Source organism: Pelobates fuscus, chromosome 6, assembly GCF_036172605.1.
Source record: "Pelobates fuscus isolate aPelFus1 chromosome 6, aPelFus1.pri, whole genome shotgun sequence".
Taxonomy (NCBI): domain Eukaryota; kingdom Metazoa; phylum Chordata; class Amphibia; order Anura; family Pelobatidae; genus Pelobates; species Pelobates fuscus.
Window position 1 is genome coordinate 275,155,249 of NC_086322.1, and position 13,622 is coordinate 275,168,870.

The 13,622-nt window shown below is 40.9% G+C and overlaps 1 protein-coding gene across 2 annotated transcripts in view; it reads left to right on the forward strand.

Moving 5' to 3' along the window:
- The first annotated feature begins 1,351 nt into the window (after positions 1–1,351).
- The window catches only part of TNRC6C (trinucleotide repeat containing adaptor 6C), a 198,931-nt gene continuing 186,660 nt past the window's right edge, over positions 1,352–13,622 (forward strand). For both annotated transcript variants that reach the window (XM_063459181.1, XM_063459182.1), the window contains exon 1: positions 1,352–1,419. The gene's annotated coding sequence lies outside the window, so the exon portion shown is untranslated. The remainder of the gene's footprint in view (positions 1,420–13,622) is intronic.

Genomic DNA, 13,622 nt, shown 5'->3' on the forward strand with positions numbered 1-13,622 from the left:
AGAGTCCGGTGGATAGCTGGAGGGTAGGGTGGTTTGCAGCTCCACTGTATTTCCCTCTGTTAATCCCATACCACAATCTTCCGATATGTCTGTGTCGGAGCTGTCGGCCATCTTGGGTCCCGCTCCATTCCGGGCCTGGCGCCATAGATCGCCGATATTCATGCCCATATGCGGTTTTTCGGCTTTTTGTTTTTTATTTTTCTTCCCCATGGTATGTGGGTCGGGGTTTGGGGTGTTTCGCCGGCGGTTTGGGGCGATGTAAACCCTATTCTGCGGCTTTTAAGTCGTTAGTTGGCTCGGAGCTTCAGTAACATGCGGCCGCTCGGTTCAGTGGCTTGGCTCCGCCTCGTCTCCTAGTAACTCTTTTTTATCTCCTCTCGGTTGAGCGTTTACTTTTTTTTAGCCGTCTCTCTCTTGGTCTCATACTCCCATCTGTCTCTCCACAACTTTTCCATTTTCACCAACAAACTATCAATCTATCAGACAGCCACTGGAGGTGCTTCCTGTAGTTACATGGAGTTTAACTCCGTGAAACAACGCTGAACTTCCTCACACTTAGCATGAAGACTTCCAGGGTCTTGTAAACCCCCATGGAAAAGCAATGATTTAACGCTTTCCTTTTGAGAAGACGTAATGTGCACCCGGCATTTGTAGCTCAAGTGCATTACATTCCCCTCATGCTGATGTCGAAGGTGGTGGAGACTGAGCAGGGGCAGAGAGTGTTCCTGTCCCTACTGGTAGACAGGTCATCCCCCTGGGTGCAAAATAATGCTAAAAATAAAACAATATTTACTCACCTTACTCCCGGTCATGGCTCCCTCAGCCCTGCTCAGTTCACCTCATCAGCAATGCCACTGAGGAGGCATGGACTCCTCCACAATATCCAATCGAATGTTCCTCACAGAGGAGCATTGGGAAGCTAACGCGCATGCATGTCAAGTGCCACGTGCGCATTCGAACTTTCCCAAAGAGAAGCATTGAATCAATGCTTCCCTACGGGGATTCTGTGTCATGTGGCCGAGTTTTACTCTGTCAGTGCCACGGGAGGGCCTTGAGGAGTTAACCCTGCAATTTCTCAAAACTGCAATGTATTACATTGTAGGGTTAATGGGGCAGGGACACAGCACCGAGACCACTTCATTGAGATGAAGCGTTCTGGGTGACTATAGTGTCCCTTTAATGATAGTCAATGGTCGGTTTCTATCTTATTCTTACGCATCCTGTATTTCAAATAAATCTTATGCTATTCTTTACAATGAAAAGGACTTATTAGTGAGAGTCACAATGCGATTTTCACTGCAGGATATGTAACCCTGAAGTTTACATTTTGTCATTTCTTTCTATCTTACAGCAACATTTAAATGGCTTCAGCAGATCTGGGTATAGCCCTTGCCAGGGATCAGAGAACGCAATAACCAGGTAAGGAGTAGATTCTAATCCAAGCTATTACATAGTATTTTCAAATGTATCAACACGGTGGAAATAGAATATGCTCTGTGTCGGTAGAACGTGTTTTGTTTTCTAGAATTTCTATTTATATAAATGTTGTATCAGTATGATTTAAAATGCAGAATGAGTCCAACAGTCATGAACGAGGATGTGCGGGGTATCAGGATGAGAATGTCGCTGTTAGAAACACGTTTTAACACCTGAGGGTAGTTATTTAAAGTTAAATTCTGGATTATCGCTCTGCCTGTAAAGCAATCACCATGGAATCCAATAAAGTGCTAATAATATGATAATCCAGAAATGCTCTCAAACCAGAGCTCCAGCGTTATATTATTATTAGAACCATTAGAACATCTGCAGACTCTGGAACACACTACTGGCACTCATGGTCCAAGGCCATCATCTTCTGGCCTAAGTGGCACCTAAATAAACCTGTTGTGTCATGCTCCAAAGTGGTCGATTACTGGTTAGAGGTGGACAAATGGTTTACCAAAGTATGTATTACCCTTCGGAGATGGATTCCTGGACTTTCTTACTATAACGATAAGTAAAAGACCTGAAGTGAAACACAAATATTTCCCAAACATATGATAGTGACACATACTGTAGAGAACATGCATAGGTTTAGAGAAAAAAACAGCCCCACTCCCCATCTTTAAAGCAATATATAATATTTATGAATGAACTAAGGAACAATGATCCTGCTATGGTCAAAAAGACATCTACGTATTATCATAAACTAATAATCTCTAAAAGAGGTCTACTATGATTCTAATTCTACTTATAATCTATAAAACAGGTCTACTGTAAGACGAAAGGGTTTGTAACTGGCTCTCTTCCTGGCTCTTTGACACCATCAGTATATTTTCTTCTCCTTTCTCTTAATTCCCCTTTTGTTATAATACTCAATAAAACAACTTTCTCTTTCTGAAAATTTTTTGGGGGAGAACAGGCTCAAACCAATTGCCCCGTTCAATATGCAAACATTTTCACATAGAAACATAGAATGTGACGGCAGATAAAAAACATTCGGCCCATCTAGTCTGCCCAATTTTCTAAATACTTTCATGAGTCTTTATCTGACATGACCCAGTGTACACCGCCATAGCATATGTTGATGCTATATAACTAAAGTAATAATCCCAGCACCATGACCACTTCATATGAGTGATTTGAGGTGGTTATGGTGCCTGTCGTCTGTGTGTGCAGCGTTTTGCTGTGAAACGCTGCACATATGGAGTTTGATCACTCAGTGCTGCCAGAGGTGTAACTCCACCAGTTGTGATGGGCTCGGCTCCCAACTTCTGCGGATTTGCAGACGCTGGAAGCGAGTCACCAGACCATCAAGGAGCATCACAGCCTGGTGGAGACCAAAGTAAGGGTGCTAAACAGTTTGCCCCATTACTGTGCAAGTGGGCAAGTGTACTCCTTGCATCATATCCAATACAATGATGATGATTTAAGTAATCCTTAAAGGGACACTCCACTGCCCAAATAAATAATAAAACACTGTTTAGAAGATATACCCGTATTGAAAAAATATTTTAATTTATATATTTATATATAATTTTTTTTCATTGGGGTATATTTACATACAGCTTGTAAAAGCTACATCTCTGTAGCCTGAATCCTTTCCAAGCCATCCCCTTCTAACCCCGCCCAGACTTTCTATGGCTGTCCAATCACAGACTTCCAAATGCAGCACAATGAGAAGTCTTTGCCAGGCAGGTGCTCTGGGCAATTGCTGCCTCTTCACGGAGCTAACCAAACCAGGAAGTTAGAGGACCAGTTGTTCGCTTAAAAGCCAAAGGTTGTAACCAGGATAATTTATAAAAGTGTCAAAGTTTATTGAAATCTGCACTTTTTGTAAAATGAAAAATAAAATCAAATAAAAGATGCACTCTTCACAGATAATGCATTTAAGCAAGCTAAAGTGCTTTAGGTGTCTCTTTGAGCTAATGGTCAGTGCCTGTAAGCACTATACATCTATTACTTAACAGCTTTATCTGGTTTTTGACTTGCATTATTTTTTGTAATTTGTTTTCTGAATAAAAAGGATATTTGCCATAAACAAGCTAAGTGCATTAAAACACGTGTCTTATTTAAGAACTACACTGGGACTGTTACACAGAAGCTGTGATGGATATAATCACCTCTTTCCCTGAGGCTTAATAAAAAAAATTGGCCCCTGTGTCCCCAATCCCTGTCCTAAAATTGATATGCCCAATTAAAATAGTTAACTACCATAGAATGCCTAGTATATAAAATAATCACTAAGAATAGCGCAGAATTATCACAAATCACTTCCAAGAACATTATATACAGAGACAACTCCAGAAAAAACATGGAAAATAAAATAATAAAATAAACCCAAGCATTCGAGCATACATCGTTCCACATGCATTTCACTCCCTTTGCTCCAATTTAGTCCAATTTAGTGCAGGGACAGATCACAGCACTGCGGTTACAAAAACTGTGCCTTATTTCTTAGCAGGGATTAGAATGGGGAAAGAAAGAAATAAAAAAGGTATTCTGCCATCCATTTTTTTTCTTTAACACATACATAAAGTTAGATTATAATCTAGGTTGAAAAAGCACTGCCAAAAGTTGAAACAAAGCCCATCAAGCTCAACCTTTAAAACACATCTTTTTACCTGCTGTTTATTATTTATTATACTGTTATAAGGCACAGTAAATTCTAAAGCATTGTAATAAACTTTGTACTGGTCAAAACATGACATTGTATAATGCCCTTTTTATTTTAATATTTCTTTTTTTTATGGGGTTTTTTTTCACCCTATTTCATTCTGTTTATATTTGTTAAACAGTTTTATATGGAATGTTCTATTTTATCATCTTTTTTTTTTTTAAACTGGGAAAAAAAAATCAATAAAATAATTTGAAAAGAAAGCAAAAAAAAAAAAAATCCCTCAAAATTGAAGTGAAAAACACAATTAAAGCAACTCCAACATTAACTATTGGTGTAGAACACAGTGGCTTTATAGCACTGTTTACAATCACACTAGAGCAGGGATAAGCAACCTTCCGCACTCCAGATGTTGTGGACTACATCCCCCATAATGCTCTCACACTCAAAATGCTAGCAAAGCATCATGGGAGGTGTAGTCCAAAACATCTGGAGTGCCAAAGGTTGCCTATGCCTGCACTAGAGTAAAGGTAGGGTTGTCGTTAAACTAGGGTACGGTTAGAGTTAACGGGAAATTAAAGGGCCTTTGTCTTCTAGCTTTTGAGGACTACAACTCCCATGATACTTAGCTAAATTCATATTTTCTTCCAGTTATCAACTACATTTCTTCTTTGTCCACATCTTCTTCCTCTATTGCCTTTCAGTCACATCATAAGTCTTGCCTTTTCTTTATGTTACTGAATATGCTAATCTGTCAAATGTCTCCTCTTCTGAATAATGCTCCCCCATGCTTCTTTCTCTCAGCAGTTTAACAACCCCCCCTTCCTTTCAATCGCTGTGAATATGTAAATTTCCAGGCTATGCATATATAAATATGCTTATTTGCCGCTGTGACGAACACATATAGCTGGTGCACAAAACAATTTTTTCTCCTTTCGTGAAATTACATTTTACCTCTGGGGAAAGAAGGAAAATTATGGCATCGAAACGTACCCTTTACATGACAAAAGACGGCAAGCAAAACGAATATAAATAAATATCAATAATCAATTGTTTTTAAAGATCAATCTGTATATTAAATCGCATATAAACAAGTTAAAGATAATTTTAAAAAATTGTATCGATTAGAAACAAAGTCTAGTATAAGAATAGCATACACATCGTTGTTATATGCAATAAATATTTTAAATATATTTATTTGATTTGTATGAAAAAGCAGTCTCCAAGATCATCAATTTATATTCGAGGCCAATACAAACCATTGTGTGGAAATCTATTCACAAACCGGACTTTACATAGGACACAAGGTCATGCGTTTAGACTAGAAGAAAGAAGATTTCGTCTAAGGCAAAGGAAAGGTTTTTTTACTGTATTCTCTGCCTGAAAAAGTGGTTTTATCAGAGTCCATACAGATGTTCAAACAGCAACTAGATGCATACTTGCAAAAACAGAATATTCAAGGATATAATCTTTCAATGTAGGGTAATAACTGCTTGATCCAAGGATAAATCTCATTGCCATTCTGGGGTCAAGAAGGAATTTTTTTCCTAGCTTGTTGCAAAATTGGAAGTGCTTCAAACTGTTTTTTTTTTTTGCCTTCTTTTGGATCAACAGCAAAAAACAAATGTGAGGAAGGCTGAACGTGATGGACGCAAGTCTCTTTTCAGCTATGTAACTATGTAACTATGTAACATTTTCCCCACTTAGTAGCTATTTTTTATTTAAAATGACTGTCACCTTCTGGGGTCTCGATTTTCTCGAGATGAAGATTGCGTTGATTCCCGTGCGTTGGCCGCTGGTTTCAGAGGAAGGTAGTTTTTACTTACCTGAACCCATCCCTCGCGGACGCTGTCGTGTTCTTCCGCAAGGCTCTCTTCAGCTTCTGTCGCTTCATCTGCTAGGAGTCGACATCAGTGCTGTTCTTTTGTGCATGCGCAAGATTACAAAGGTGCCTTATTCCCTTCAGCCACCACTAGTAATGTCTGACGGTTTGACGAGGCTAGACAAAAGATAATAGAAGCTGAAGTGGAGAATTGTTCAATTTATAAATCTGATATTCGATTATTTAGAAAACATACCTGGAGGAGCATTCCCAATTTGGCCTTCCTTCTCCTGCCTTCTTGGGTTATCTCTCTGATGTTTAAACTCTAGGCTGGCTGGCACTCACGACACGGCTAACATACGTGCAATGCTTCCCTTGCTGCAATGCACATTCCCTGGTAGGGTTTTTCACTAATGTGAGAAATTAAAGTGAATTTGAAACTTAAGATCAAAATAGCTGAACTGGAAAAATTTGCTACCGTGTTTCTCCGAAAATAAGACCGGGTCTTATATTAATTTTAGTCACACAAAACCCACTAGGGCTTATTTTCAGGGTAGGGCTTATTTATTTACGGTACCAGTATGTACATTGAACCCCCCCTTTAATTAATCCACCCCCCCTTTAATTAATCCACCCCCTCTAATTAATCCACCCCCCTTTAATTAATCCACCCCCCTCTTTAATAAATCCACCCCCTCTAATTAATCCACCCCTTCGAATTAATCCACCCCCCTTTAATTAATCCACCCCCCCTTTAATTAATTCACCCTCCCTCTAATTAATCCACCCCCTTTAATTAATCCACCCCCCTTTAATTAATTCACCCTCCCTCTAATTAATCCACCTCCTCTAATTAATCCACCACCCCTTTAATTAATCCACCCTCCCTTTAATTAATCCACCCTCCCTTTAATTAATCCACCCCCCCTCTTTAATAAATCCACCCCTCTAATTAATCCACCCCATCTAATTAATCCACACACCCCCTCTAATCCACACCCCCCTCTAATTAATCCACACCCCCTCTCTAATTAATCCACCCCCCTTTAATTAATCCACACCCCCCTCTAATTAATCCACCCCCCCTTTAATTAATTCACCACCCCTTTAATTAATCCACCCTCCCTTTAATTAATTCACCCCCCTTTAATTAATTCACCCCCCCCTTTAATTAATTCACCCCCCCCCTTTTATTTAATTAAGTCCCAGGCATAAAATACCGGTATCTACTCACAGTTCAAAGAGTCCGACCACTGGGTGCCTCACCGCCCGGAATGGATCCTTCCGCTGAAGATCCGTGAAGGCAGACTGACGGCGCTGCGCACGTCATCATCACGCTGCGCGATGCCGCGGCCCGCAACGCTCCTCCCCCTCCTCATAGAAGAAGGAAGTCCCGCCAAAGGTAAAATGCCTAGGTCTTATTTTCGGGGTAGGGCTTATATTGCAGCCCACCCCGAAAATTCGGCTAGGGCTTATTTTCGGGGTAGGTCCTATTTTCGGGGAAACACGGTATGTTAACATGGCTTTCACTTCGGCTCCTCTGGCCTTAAATTTCAAATTCGCTTTCGTAGTTAGTTATTCACTGAAGTTCTGGCTGTATAAGGAGCTATGTGGACTACTAAATCCAGACATTGTTCACACTATTCAACAATGTCCAAAATTTGACCCCCATAGGGTTTCTTCATTTATTGATTTTATTTTTTTTACTTTTTTAATGTGGCGGATGGCTACCAAGTGCTGGCCATTAGCCACATAATTAACCCTGACAATGCCTAGGGATGTCAACGTTCTGCCTGCTCGTTTCTACTGCGGTCAGCAGGCAAATTAATGATAATTAAACCTGTGCTTTGTAAATTCTCTGAGTTCTATACTTTGTATAGGGCTTGGATATGAAAGCACAGATTTTAATCAGGAGACAAAATGCATCAGGGGGGTGGCTGTAAAATTGCTTAGGTCGACCGAATTCGGACCGTTTTTGGCTTTATTAAAAAGTATTCCCATTGTAGTCAGAATTCCGTCCTTTTCACTTGATTTGTATCCATCTGGACTGGACATAATCCTATGTTTAGTGGATAACCCGGTGTGAATTTAAGTTGAATTCTCTGTTTAGTAAATAATCAAGAAGGGAGAACGGGAACTCAGTTCCTCTGGTTTTTAGAATTGTTATCTCCTCTATAACCAGGCTTGGTCCCCAGGAAATAATTATTTCACCCTTCAAAATTTGATGTTGAATGCTTTAATCCGCTACCACATGACCTGTTACCATTTCAACTCCCTTCTGAAGTCTTTGTCAAGGCTTGGTACCCTAGCATCCATGAAACATCACTGACATGACGCAGCTACACCCACCCTGATACGGACAGTTCAAAAGTAAATTTTACTATTTCATGAATACAAAATAATGAGAATACTTGTTTTATCAGATGTAACTTTAAGTTTAACAAAGCATTATTCTACATAAAAAATATTTCTGTATATCTAGAATCCAAGCAGAATACATATATGGCGCCCAAAGACGTCGGTTGTTCAGTCTGTAGGCTCGAAGTGATAGGGAGCGAAAAAACTCCACAAAGAGTCATTACTCCTATGTATGATTACTTTTCCAAGAAAAGCAGCCTGCCAGCAGGTTTCATATGCGATAAGCACATTGCCTATTAAAACCCAATTAACATAGGGGACGGCACAGCTGTTTATCGCTAGTGAGATAAAGATTGTGCTGTCTACAAACTATTCTTTCCCCGTGTTCCAAACATAAACATAAAAATAGAACAAAGATTTAATGTAAGTTGTCCCATGAAAAAGATTTAAACAAGGTTGCCCCGAATATTAGGGATGAGTTTAGATGCATGGAAAGTTTTTAATGGAGCCTCTTATATCCAGTGGATGCACAATTTATGACGTGGGGTGAATGGTTAATATGCGAGGCACAGATGCATATTACTTTTGCCTCATCCTCTTTTGCTGCTGGATTTAAAGGAACACTATAGTGTCTGGAATACAAACGTGTATTTCCGACACTATAATTCTAGTGATGTTATTTAGGTGACTGCCCCCCCTGTACCAGAAGTAAAAGGTGATTTTACTCACCTTTTTCCAGTGCCTCGTGGGTCTCAACACGGATAGCTCTACCTCCTTGGCTGAGATCATCAAACTTGATGATCTTAGCCAATCCAGTGCTTTCCCATCAGCATCCCCTCATAGAGATGCATTGAACAAAAGCATCTCTGTGGTGAGCATTCAGCGCCTCCCTGCAAAACATCGAGACACTGAATGCCAGTGCTGCACAGTGTGCAGCACTGCCCCAAGAAGCACCTCTATTGGCCGTCAAAGTGACTTTCACTAGAGGTGTTCCTAGGCAGTAATGTAAACACTGCCTTTTCTCTGAAAAAGCAGTATTTACATTAAAAAAAGATTAAAAAGCTTGCAGGGACAGGGTATAGAAATCTCTTTTAATTATGGCTCCCAGAAAAAAAATAAACTGTACTGCAATGTAACTTTATTATTACTCAGTCACTTTGCAGGTTTTGTTCTTACATTAATCTCTTTAGTCCCTCTTACCCCTAGTTTTTTTTCCATTTAAAAAAAATTCCCTAGCGTAACAATTCTCCACACCCCCCACACCCAAAAGCGATAATCAGTTTATTTTCAGTTTTGCTTTGTATGTAAAAAACATGGGTCATTTTCATACCACTTCTACATACATTTTTTTTTTAAATAAATGAACCATGTATTTAAATACATGGATACTTACAGTTGCAAGCAAAAGTAAGTGAACCCTTTGGAATGATATGGATTTCTGCACAAATTGGTCATAAAATGTGATCTGATCATCATCCAAGTCCCAACAATAGACAAAATAGAAAAAATCTCAGGCACTCACTGTGATTGTTCTTCAAGCAGGTTTATGGCAACGTTTCAACCTCAATGAGACAATAGACAATCACAGTCTGCTTAAACTAATAACACACAAAGAATGAAATGTTGCCATGTTTTTATTAAACACACCATGTAAACATTCACAGTGAAGGTGGAAAAAGTATGTGAACCCTTGGATTTAATAACTGGTTGAACCTCCTTTGGCAGCAATAACTTCAACCAAACGTTTCCTGTAGTTGCAGATCAGACGTGCACAACGGTCAGGAGTAATTCTTGACCATTCCTCTTTACAGAACTGTTTCAGTTCAGCGATATTCTTGGGATGTCTGGTGTGAATCGCTTTCTTGAGGTCATGCCACAGCATCTCAATCGGGTTGAGGTCAGGACTTTGACTGGGCCACTTCAGAAGGCGTATTTTCTTCTGTTTAAGCCATTCTGTTGTTGATTTACATCTATGCTTTGGGTCATTGTCCTGTTGCAACACCCATCTTCTGTTGAGCTTCAGCTGGTAGACAGATGGCCTTAAGTTCTCCTGCAAAATGTCTTGATAAACTTGGGAATTCATTTTTCCTTCGATGATAGCAATCGTCCAGGCCCTGACGCAGCAAAGCAGCCCAAAACCATGATGCCCCCACCACCATACTTCACAGTTGGGATGTGGTTTTGATGTTGGTGTGCTGTGCCTCTTTTTCGCCACACATAGTGTTGTGTGTTTCTTCCAAACAACTCAACTTTGGTTTCATCTGTCCACAGAATATTTTGCCAGTACTGCTGTGGAGCATCCAGGTGCTTTTGTGCAAACTGTAAACGTGCAGCAATGTTTTGTTTGGACAGCAGTGGCTTCCTCTGTGGTATCCTCCCATGAAATCCATTCTTGTTTAGTGTTTTACGTATTGTAGATTCGCTAACAGGAATGTTAGCATTTGCCAGTGACTTTTGTAAGTCTTTAGCTGACACTCTAGGATTCTTCTTCACCTCATTGAGCAGTCTGCATTGTGCTCTTGCAGTCATCTTTACAGAACGGCCACCCCTAGGGAGAGTAGCAGCAGTGCTGAACTTTCTCCATTTATAGACAATTTGTCTTACCGTGGACTGATGAACAGCAAGGCTTTTGGAGATACTTTTATAACCCTTTCCAGCTTTATGCAAGTCAACAATTCTTAATCGTAGGTCTTCTGAGAGCTCTTTTGTGCGAGGCATCATTCACATCAGGCAATGCTTCTTGTGAAAAGCAAACCCAGAACTGGTGTGTGTTTTTTTATAGGGCAGCTGTAACCAACACCTCCAATCGCATCTCATTGATTGGACTCCAGTTGGCTGACATCTCACTCCAATTAGCTCTTGGAGATGTCATTAGTCTAGGTTCACATACTTTTTCCACCTGCACTGTGAATGTTTACATGGTGTGTGCAATAAAAACATGGCAACATTTCATTCTTTGTGTGTTATTAGTTTAAGCAGACTGTGATTGTCTATTGTTGTGACTTAGATGATGATCAGATCACATTTTATGACCAATTTGTGCAGAAATCCATATCATTCCAAAGGGTTCACATACTTTTTCTTGCAACTGTATGTGCATTTTAATGTTCTTTTTTAAATTATATTCCCCCCTCCCTTTTTACCTTTGCCGAGGGAGGGGGGAGATTGCAGCCCTGGTGGTCCAGTGGAGAAGCCCTGGTGGTCCGGTGGTGAAATTACTTTTGCGAGATCCAGAGCTTTACCACGGTAACCGCGGCAACACTCCAACCTAGTGAGAGGAAGGACCTGGAGGAGCTGCTAGATACAGCTCCCGGATCCTCTCTCCTCCTACATCCCGGCTGCCCAATAAAGTGCCTGTGGGACAGTGAGGTAGATCTTTGATCTCCACACCGGGCCATGAAGACACACAGCAGGGCCGGCGCTCAGATAGCGCTGGCAGGGGAGATCCTGTGATCCTGGACATCACGGCCCACCGGGCATTTGACACCGGGCAGAAAATTATAGTCCAGGCTCTCCAATTCAGAGGGCTTGGAGGCATGACTTGAAGTGCGCTTCGAAGCCTTTAACCCCTTAAGGACACATGACATGTGTGGCATGTCATGACTCCCTTTTATTCCAGAAGTTTGGTCCTTAAGGGGGGGGGTTAAACAGTTAAACTAGATAGAATTAGAGGAATGAAGCATGGGAAAAATATTTAAGGCACTATAACAACTTCAATAAGATTAAGTTTCTATAGGGCCCACAGTGTTCCTTTATTACTTTGTCCCAAGAGAATTGACAGTTCCCCTTTAATTTAAGGTGACAGACACGGCACAAATAGATCAGGTATCAAGTTAATACACTAGTTTGTAATCATACATGATTTTTTTTTTTTTTTTTGGAAACAAGGGATGGTACTGCATCATCTCCCATTATGAGCATTTAAAACATCTAAAGATTGCTGCAAGGGCTGAAAACTCTATTTTGCCACCTCCTTTACTCTATATATAAAAGGCAAACCATGCCAGCATACTATAGCCACTATAGGCACCTAGACCACTTCACCTCAATTAAGTGGTCTGGGTGCTGTGGTCCTGCGATGAAATGGAAAACAATATGAATATTTTTAGAAATTGCAGGGTTAAAGGAACACATATATTGCTGACATAGTGCTGGAATGCAGCATTAGCTCCCTGGCCCTCCTCTCTCTGGAGATTAAAGGGACACTATAGTCACCAGAACAACTACAGCTCATTGAATTTGTTCTAGTGAGCATAGTCAGTCCCTTCAGGCTTTTTGCAGCAAACAGTCTTTTCAGAGAAAATGCAGTGTTTACATTACAGCCTAGTGATGACTAGAGGTGCTTCTTTCGGCAGTGCTGCACAAAGTGCAGCAGTGACATACAGTGTCTCCACCCTCTGCATGCAGACACTGCAATGACTGCAATGCAATGATCCAATGCATTTCTATGAGGAGATGCTGATTGGCCAGGGCTGTGTTTGACTTGTGCTGGCTCTGCCCCTGATCTGTCTCCTTGGTAGTCTTAGCCAATCCTTTGGGGATCCATTGTGATTGGCTCAGAACACCATTTCTGATGATCTCAGCAGACAGAGGCAGGTCACAGGCAGGAGCTGCAGATTTGAATACAAGTAAGATTTTACTATATTTAGGGAGGCAAGAGGGAGTCAGGGGGTTAGATGGTGGTTTTAACACGAAAGGGTCAGGAATACATGTTTGTGTTCCTGACCCTATAGTGCTCATTTAAAGGTGATTTTACTCATTTTTTTTGCACGCCATGCCGGTCTCGCCGTGGCTGGCCCTTGTTGGCTCCACCTCCGTGGCTGAGATCATCAATTGTAATGATCTCAGCCAATCCAATGCTTTCGAGACTATTGTGCATGCACAACAAAATGCTGCACCAATCAGCATCTCCTTATAGAGATGCGCTGAATCAATGCATTTCTATGTGGAAAATTCAGCTCCTTCATGCAGAGCGTGGAGACGCTGAATGCCTGTGCTGCACACTGTGACACAGGAAGCACCTCTTCCCTGGCTTTTGTCTGAAACACCCTGTCCATCGCCAATCCATCCCTCTTTTAGATAAGCATTTGATTGGACCAATCTCCAGGCTAAGATGGCGTGGATTGAAGAAGGGATTGGTGGACATAAAGAATCATTAAAATTAAAAATAGAAAAATTCACTGGAGAGAGGCGGCAGAGTGGAGACTGAAGTTTTCCCTTGCAGAATCACTGTAAGGGGAGAAGTTGAAAATGTCTGTCGTCAGCGTGCAACGCTTGCTGACAACAGAACTGACATTGCACAGCCCAGAACAGAGTTTACGCCTGCCTAAATCACGTGAGCCAGGG